Genomic DNA, 6,878 nt, shown 5'->3' with positions numbered 1-6,878 from the left:
AACCAATCCTGTCCTCTGGCTGCTCAGGCTCCGCCCCGGCCTGTGTGGACCATTCTACCTGCCAAGGTTTGCTGGAAATGGTGCTTCACTGCCATGTCCTTAAAGAGGCAGTTATCCCTAAACACGTAGAAAGGGCAGAAAGGAAACGAGAGCTGGCCCAGTCCTCATTGCCCCTTTCCGGGACACCTGGATGGAAGAATAAAGCGAATTGACCTGAGAATAGAAACTCAGAGTCCAGCCCTGACCGGTTTGGCTCAGTGGATAGAGCGTCGGCCTGCGGACTGAAGGGTCCCAGGTTCGATTCTGGCCAAGGGCATGTAGCTGGGTTGCGGGCACATCCCCAGTGGGAGGTGTGCAAGAGGCAGCTGATCAATGTTTCTCTCTCATCGATGTTTCTAGCTCTCTATCCCTCTCCCTTCCTCTCTGTAAAAAAATCAATAAAATATACTTAAAAAAAAAAAAAGAAACTCAGAGTCTAGACAGAAGGTTGCCTAGAGACCAGCACGCAGATGGAGTCTCAGAAAATTCTTTTTCTTGATATATCATAGGACCTGTGGCCCTAAGCACCCAGTGGGAAAGGGGATCCCCCACTTCTGCCAGTGGACACCCCATTTCTACAGATAACAGAGCCAGGGCCCTTTCTCATATTTGGCATTAATCACGCATAATTAGGGACAATAGTTGAGATTTCTGTGGTTGAAGGTCTGCTACTGAATCCTCTCAAGGCTTGGTAGATTTCAAAATTACCAAGATAGTATGTCCACTGCACCCCCAACCCCTATATAAGTGCCTCTGCCCCTAGTCCCTTGAGAGGCCCCTGGGAAGGTACATTATTAAACACCGGGCCTTAAGGGTATTGGGTCTCAACCTATAGGACCCTTGCCATTTTGGAACTAAATGTTTTATTGGAGACAAAATACACGTCTGGAAAAGGGTAAGGACGCTGGTGTGTCAAGTGTCAAATTCCTGAGTGTGGTTAATGCCATGATTGGTGGGATGAGTAGGAATTGATAAGAGGGAGAACTTTTGTGGTGAAACCATCTCAACTCTGGAACATTAAGAATGAGCAAGATTTACTGGTAGAGTCGGGAGTAAATCTGTAAGACTGGTTTTTAAAGAGTAAGGAGGGATATTAAAAAGCATACGAAAGGAGCTGACATTTTGTTCTTTAGTTGGCAAAGCATCAAAATGTCAGCAATTGTGAGTAAATGTACTGGGGAGTAGCAGCATCCTCAAATGTTTAGTTTTTAATATATCTTCGTTGTATGTTAAAAGTTTTACAATGGACATGACTTTTACACCACCACTTCTGTTTAGAGTTTATCCCAAGGAAATCATCAGAGCTGTGAGCAAAGATGTAACATTTTGGCAACATATGAAATGCTAATTGTCTGGTAACAGTATTGAGGGATTTATGGGAATCCTATGCAGCATGCAGTGTAAAAATATCAATGTAACTGATAGATTTGTAAGTGTACAAAACAGACTCTAAATCAGCATCTGACCTTTGGCACTTCCTTTATAAAACAGAGTGTATATTGGTACACATAAAAGAGATTAATTGGAAATATTCCCAAAGTTAACTAAGAGTTGGTAGGATTGTGCATATTTCATTTTCTTTGTGCTTTTTCCAGTTTTCTCTAAATACAAGTTACATCTGGAATCAGGTAATGAATAAAATTTTGATAATCCAGTTTCTGTACCCACATCTTATTTTGTTCATAGAATGATGCAGGTAGAACATGTACCACGCAGGGTTAAGGATGGAGAGGTTGGTGAGGAAATGGAAGCTCTCAGTACAAAACTCAAATGCTCCTTCTGGAATTACAGAAGTTCACATATATTTACACAATTCTGCATCTGAGATGTACTGAAGCCTTTCTGAGTTCAACAAACCATGGAAATGCCTGTTCCTCCCTGAACAACACAATGTTTTGATTCTTAGCTGAGCATATAAGACACTTAGTGTGGAGGTGATGTGTAAAACTGTTGACAATGAGAAAAATATATCTGCCCCAAAGGACTCCTCATGGGATCCAATTCATAGCCAGTGTCATTTACAGAGTAAACACTTGCACTCTGCATTGCAGCATGGCCAACAACTGAACTACCCAAAATGCATATGCTAATCACAGTGCTAGCATTACACGTAAACTACAAGTTCACAAGAATGTTTTCTTGACCTCTGTTGTGGTAGCTATGTAGGATACAAGACAGTATGGCATAACCTGAGGTACTGAGTAGATAAGATAGATAGAAAATAATGAATAATGTCACCAATCTCTCTTCCTTCTTTTGTCAAAGGAAAAGTGTTCTCAGAGTTTAACTAAAGAAAAAGAGTCTTATTCCAGAAAACCCACCGGTCCATTTAACTCACAAAACCATTCCTTCAGTCCTTTTCCTGAACCGTGGCTGTGGCAGGGGAGGTAAACAGGATCCAGTAGTTTGGAGGCGGCTTGTCGTCCTGCACTGAACACAGTCAAGACTGAAAGGAGTATTGCATAGTCTAGGACAGTGGTCGGCAAACTGCGGCTCCCGAGCCACATGCAGCTCTTTGGCCCCTTGAGTGTGGCTCTTCCACAAAATATCGACTTCTGCGCATGGGCCACGAAGTTTCAATCACACTGTATGTGCACGCCCGCACGTGGTATTTTGTGGAAGAGCCACACTCAAGGGGCCAAAGAGCTGCATGTGGCCCGCGAGCCGCAGTTTGCCGACCACTGGTCTAGGGTGTCCAAATGTTTCCTTGGCCAGGATGAAGCCTCACCTCTTTCTTAAGGCCGGGAACACTGTCCTTCCACCAAGGCACAGACCCCTGATGGGGCTATCAGTTCACCTGACACCCCAAGCAATTACTGCCACCTGATCCCTCATCATTGTTCTCTATCTCACAAGACTTCCCAACATCGTCTGACACATACATCACCATTGAGAATTCTCATGTCCTTCAAAATGTGATTAAGTCTTTGTAGTCTGTTTCTTTTGGACACATCTTGAATCTGGTATTCGAGGCCATGCTCTCCAAGTGGATGGAAAATGCGTTGGCAGCTGTGTGTCCCTCTTAGGTAAATGATACCACCTGGTTGGCTGTAGGTGTGTAAGTGGGAAGGCACACTGGACTCAAGGCACACTCGGGCCCCGTGCAGGCTGTACTGGCAATAGCTCCCACCTGTGGAAAGAAAGGCTGAGGCGTTCTTCATAAGCCCGAGACACAAATCTGAACACAATTTAGGAGAAATAATGTGTTAATTCTTGAGCCCAGTAATTCTTCACGTGAGGTGTTGGCCCAGGCCTCACAGAGAAGGTGGCATAGTGTTCGGTGTGTGTGTGTGTGTGTGGGGGGGGGGGGTTGGGGGGGGGGGCTAGTGTGTCCACCTACTATTGGGGAGCTTAGGAGTTTTCTTTGAACACAAGAAAAGTTGTATTTTGGGATTATTCTCATGAGACAGCTCCTCCCCACCTTCTGATCAGATTCACCCAAGGAGCCTGTACAGAGTGATGCTTAGCCGCCACCCTTACAGGTTCTGCCTTCGCTCTTCCAGCAGTGGGACCTGGGTTTGCTTCTGGCTGTATGTTTCAAACTCATCCCAGATGATGCTAATGCGTAGCCAGGGTTGACAACCACCTGTCTGTGGCTTTGCTTCTACAAGGCTTTGTCCTCACAGCGTGTTCTGAGGACCCATAGCATTGGGGGCTCATTTCCTGCGGCTGCGGTAACAAATCACAGCAGATTGGGCATCGCAGTGTCTTCCAGCCTCTAGAAAAAATACTGCAGACTGGGTAACTGGTAAATAACAGGAATGCGTTCCTCACAGTTCTGGAGGCCGGGAAGCCCAAGATGGAGGCCCTGGCAGTGTCGGCATCCAGTGAGAGCCAGCTTTGTGGTTCATGGGCAGGGCCTTCTAGCTGAAAGTTCACATAGCAGAGGCCTGAGGGACTTTCTTGGGGTTCTGCTACAGGGATACGAATCCCATTCATGAATCCTGTCCCCTCTGATCTAGTAACTTCCCTGTGGCCCCACCTCCTAATGCCATCCCCTTGGAGGTTAGGATTTAACGTAGGAATTTGGGAGGAGCACAAACATGCACACAGTGTCTCAAAACAACACACATTTATTTTTTTCGTTCTGGAAGTCATAATACTGAAATCACTGCGTGAAAATCAAGGTATAGGCTGGGGCACCTGCCCAACAGGGGGACTGGGAGAGAATCAGTCCCCTTGCCTTTTCCAGCTTCTGGAGCTGCATTCTGTGTTTTTTGGCTCCTGCCTCCATCCTCCATCCAGCAGCATTTTGCTTGAGTGGTCACATCGCCTTGCACTGTCGTCACATCTCCCTCTGCCTTCCTCTTAGAAGGAGATTGTGATTACATTTAGGGCCCCACCTGGATAATCTGGGGTAATTTCCCCATCCAAGGTCTTATCTTTGAAGACCCTTTGCCATGCAGGTGACATCACAGTTCCAGGTGTCAGTCCCCTGTTATCTGTGAGGCCATGATACAGGAGCCTACCACAAGTGCAGAATGTGGGCTCACAGGAATGCAACCACAGGGCCCACCTGAGACCCGTGTGAATCAGAATCTGCATTTTGTCAAGATCAACCTGTGGTTCACCCACACACTGAAATGGGAGAAGCACAGGACTATGGCATCTTATGCAAATATTCTCTCATAATGGAGTCCCATGTCAAGTGCTGATGAAGGATTATTTTTCTAGGAGCCTTTTCAGGTGGGGATAGATGATCAATGAGCAATCATTCCCCCAAACACCATAAATAAGTGCTCATCTAAACATCAGTAGAAAACAGAATTGAAGGCACATGCCCTAAACCTAAATCCCAGGATAGCAGAGCTGTTGCTTATTTCTGATATTTGGTATAAGGCTTTCTTATTTTAAAAGAGAAATCAAGTATATAAGAAAGATAAATAAGCACTAGTATAAATTTAAAAAACACTCCTTTGATAAAACTACGAAGCAATTTGAAGCTTTTTTATTTTAGAGCCAGATGAAAATCTAACAGTGAATTTCTAATTACAAGTATTTTATATTAACTTCAATATTCATTCAATTAACTGTGAGAGCTTCAGATACTTTGAAGCTCACAAGAGTGTGAAAACTGGTTGGTTTCAGCCTCAAGGAATCCTGGGAGATGAAGAAGATAGGACTGGGAAGCCCAGACTGCCCTTCTGGTAGGAATCTTTGTCTTCTCCTCTGCCCCTGGGATTAAAGACGCCACTTTGCTTTTACCAAGAAATTGCCTTTCCCATTGGCCTTTGTGGAATCTGCTCCCAAACTGTTGATTGTAACTTAGAGTAAGTAGCTTCCCACATTATATAAGTGGTAAGATATCTATCTATCTATCTATCTATCTATCTATCTATCTACCTATCTTACTTCCTGGCCATTTTTCATCCTGATTTTAATGTGTTTACTAATCTAAAAATGAGTCCTTATGCTAATTTTCTACTTTAATATGAAGGCTGTAGAAGGGTAATTTTATTCCAAATCATCATAAGTACATCAAGGCATTTGGTACCAAGTTGTAACAGCAACGTTTGCTTCTCTATGCCTAGTACCCTGCTTCCAGAGTTACCCTCAGGAATAAAGAAGCATTTGTATATATGTTAGAATCACAGAAATTAGTTTCTAAGGCAATGGCAGCCATTTTTTTTTTTTTTTAGGAAAGATTATGGAAACCAAACAGTGTAGAAATATAATACAAATCTTTACTTTTCCTAAAGAAAAGCAGGTAAAGCTAAGTGTTACCCCACATCCTTTCTGGAGCATGTACACAAGATGAGGAGTCTTTAAAAAATCCAATTACCTAAAACAGGAGAAACATTTGCTCATAAACTTGAAGGTGCTTATTCATATTTCAAGAACACACGCACATCCATGGTGGTCTCCACCTGGTTACTCACAGGAGTCCAGGCCCAGCAGCAGCAGCACTTGGAGCTCAGCAGACATGGAACCTCAGGTCAGTTGTGGTCCTGAGCCTTGAATCCAGGGCTACAGCGCTCAGCCACCTCTTCACCTTTAATAGAGCCCTTACCTGGCAGCTAGAGGGTTTGATTCGTGTTTGTTTAAGAACCTTTAAGAATTCCGATGCAGTGATGTTTTAAACAATGAAAGAATATGAGACACACAAAGCTATTTTTGCTTTTGTTACAGGTTATTTCAACATGAACTATTCATGAGTGAAGAATGTATATAGCCCAAACTAAATGCTTACTATAAAAGCAAAACATATTAAACCACAAATACAAAAAGTCTTTAAAAATATTAGTTTGATTTCAAAACTATCTCCAAATGAATGGAATCTCAGATGGGGCAAACAAATGGCTGAAAGTCAAATATTGCAGTCTTGGTCTATGCTCCAGGATTTATTCTAAATCTTTCATTACATTGTAAATTGTTTCATTAAGATTTAAGTGTGGTTGAGCATTGACCTATGAACCAGAAGGTCATGGTTCTAGTCCCATTCAGGGCATATGCCCAGGTTGTGGGCTCAATCCCTAGTGTGGGGCATGCAGGAGGCAGCCGATCAATAATTCTCTCTCATTGATGTTTCTCTCTCTCTCTCTCCCTCTTCCTTCCTTTCTGAAATAAATAAAAACATATTTTAAAAAACTTAAGGGTGATGCTTACACATACTATTCTTCTTAGGAAATATATATTGGTACATTTTTTCTATTTGAAATTTCCCCCTTTCCATTTTTATAGATAAAAAGGCAGATAAAGTTAATGAAGTGAATTCGTAATTTACCCCTCTCAGCAATTTAGGTTGAACTCTTGAGCTTTACTGCAACCTAGTTAATTAGGAGAACAAAAGAGGAAAGTTAAACTATGTTGCTTTTAAATCCCCAGTTTAACCTGTATAA

General features: G+C 42.9%; 1 protein-coding gene across 1 annotated transcript in view; it reads right to left on the bottom strand.

Moving 5' to 3' along the window:
• The window catches only part of LOC132221249 (membrane cofactor protein-like), a 222,403-nt gene that overhangs the window by 122,538 nt on the left and 92,987 nt on the right, over positions 1 to 6,878 (bottom strand). The window lies entirely within an intron of this gene.

The sequence above is a fragment of the Myotis daubentonii genome, chromosome 18 (assembly GCF_963259705.1).
Source record: "Myotis daubentonii chromosome 18, mMyoDau2.1, whole genome shotgun sequence".
Classification (NCBI taxonomy): domain Eukaryota; kingdom Metazoa; phylum Chordata; class Mammalia; order Chiroptera; family Vespertilionidae; genus Myotis; species Myotis daubentonii.
This window is presented reverse-complemented; position numbering and strand designations above follow the sequence as displayed.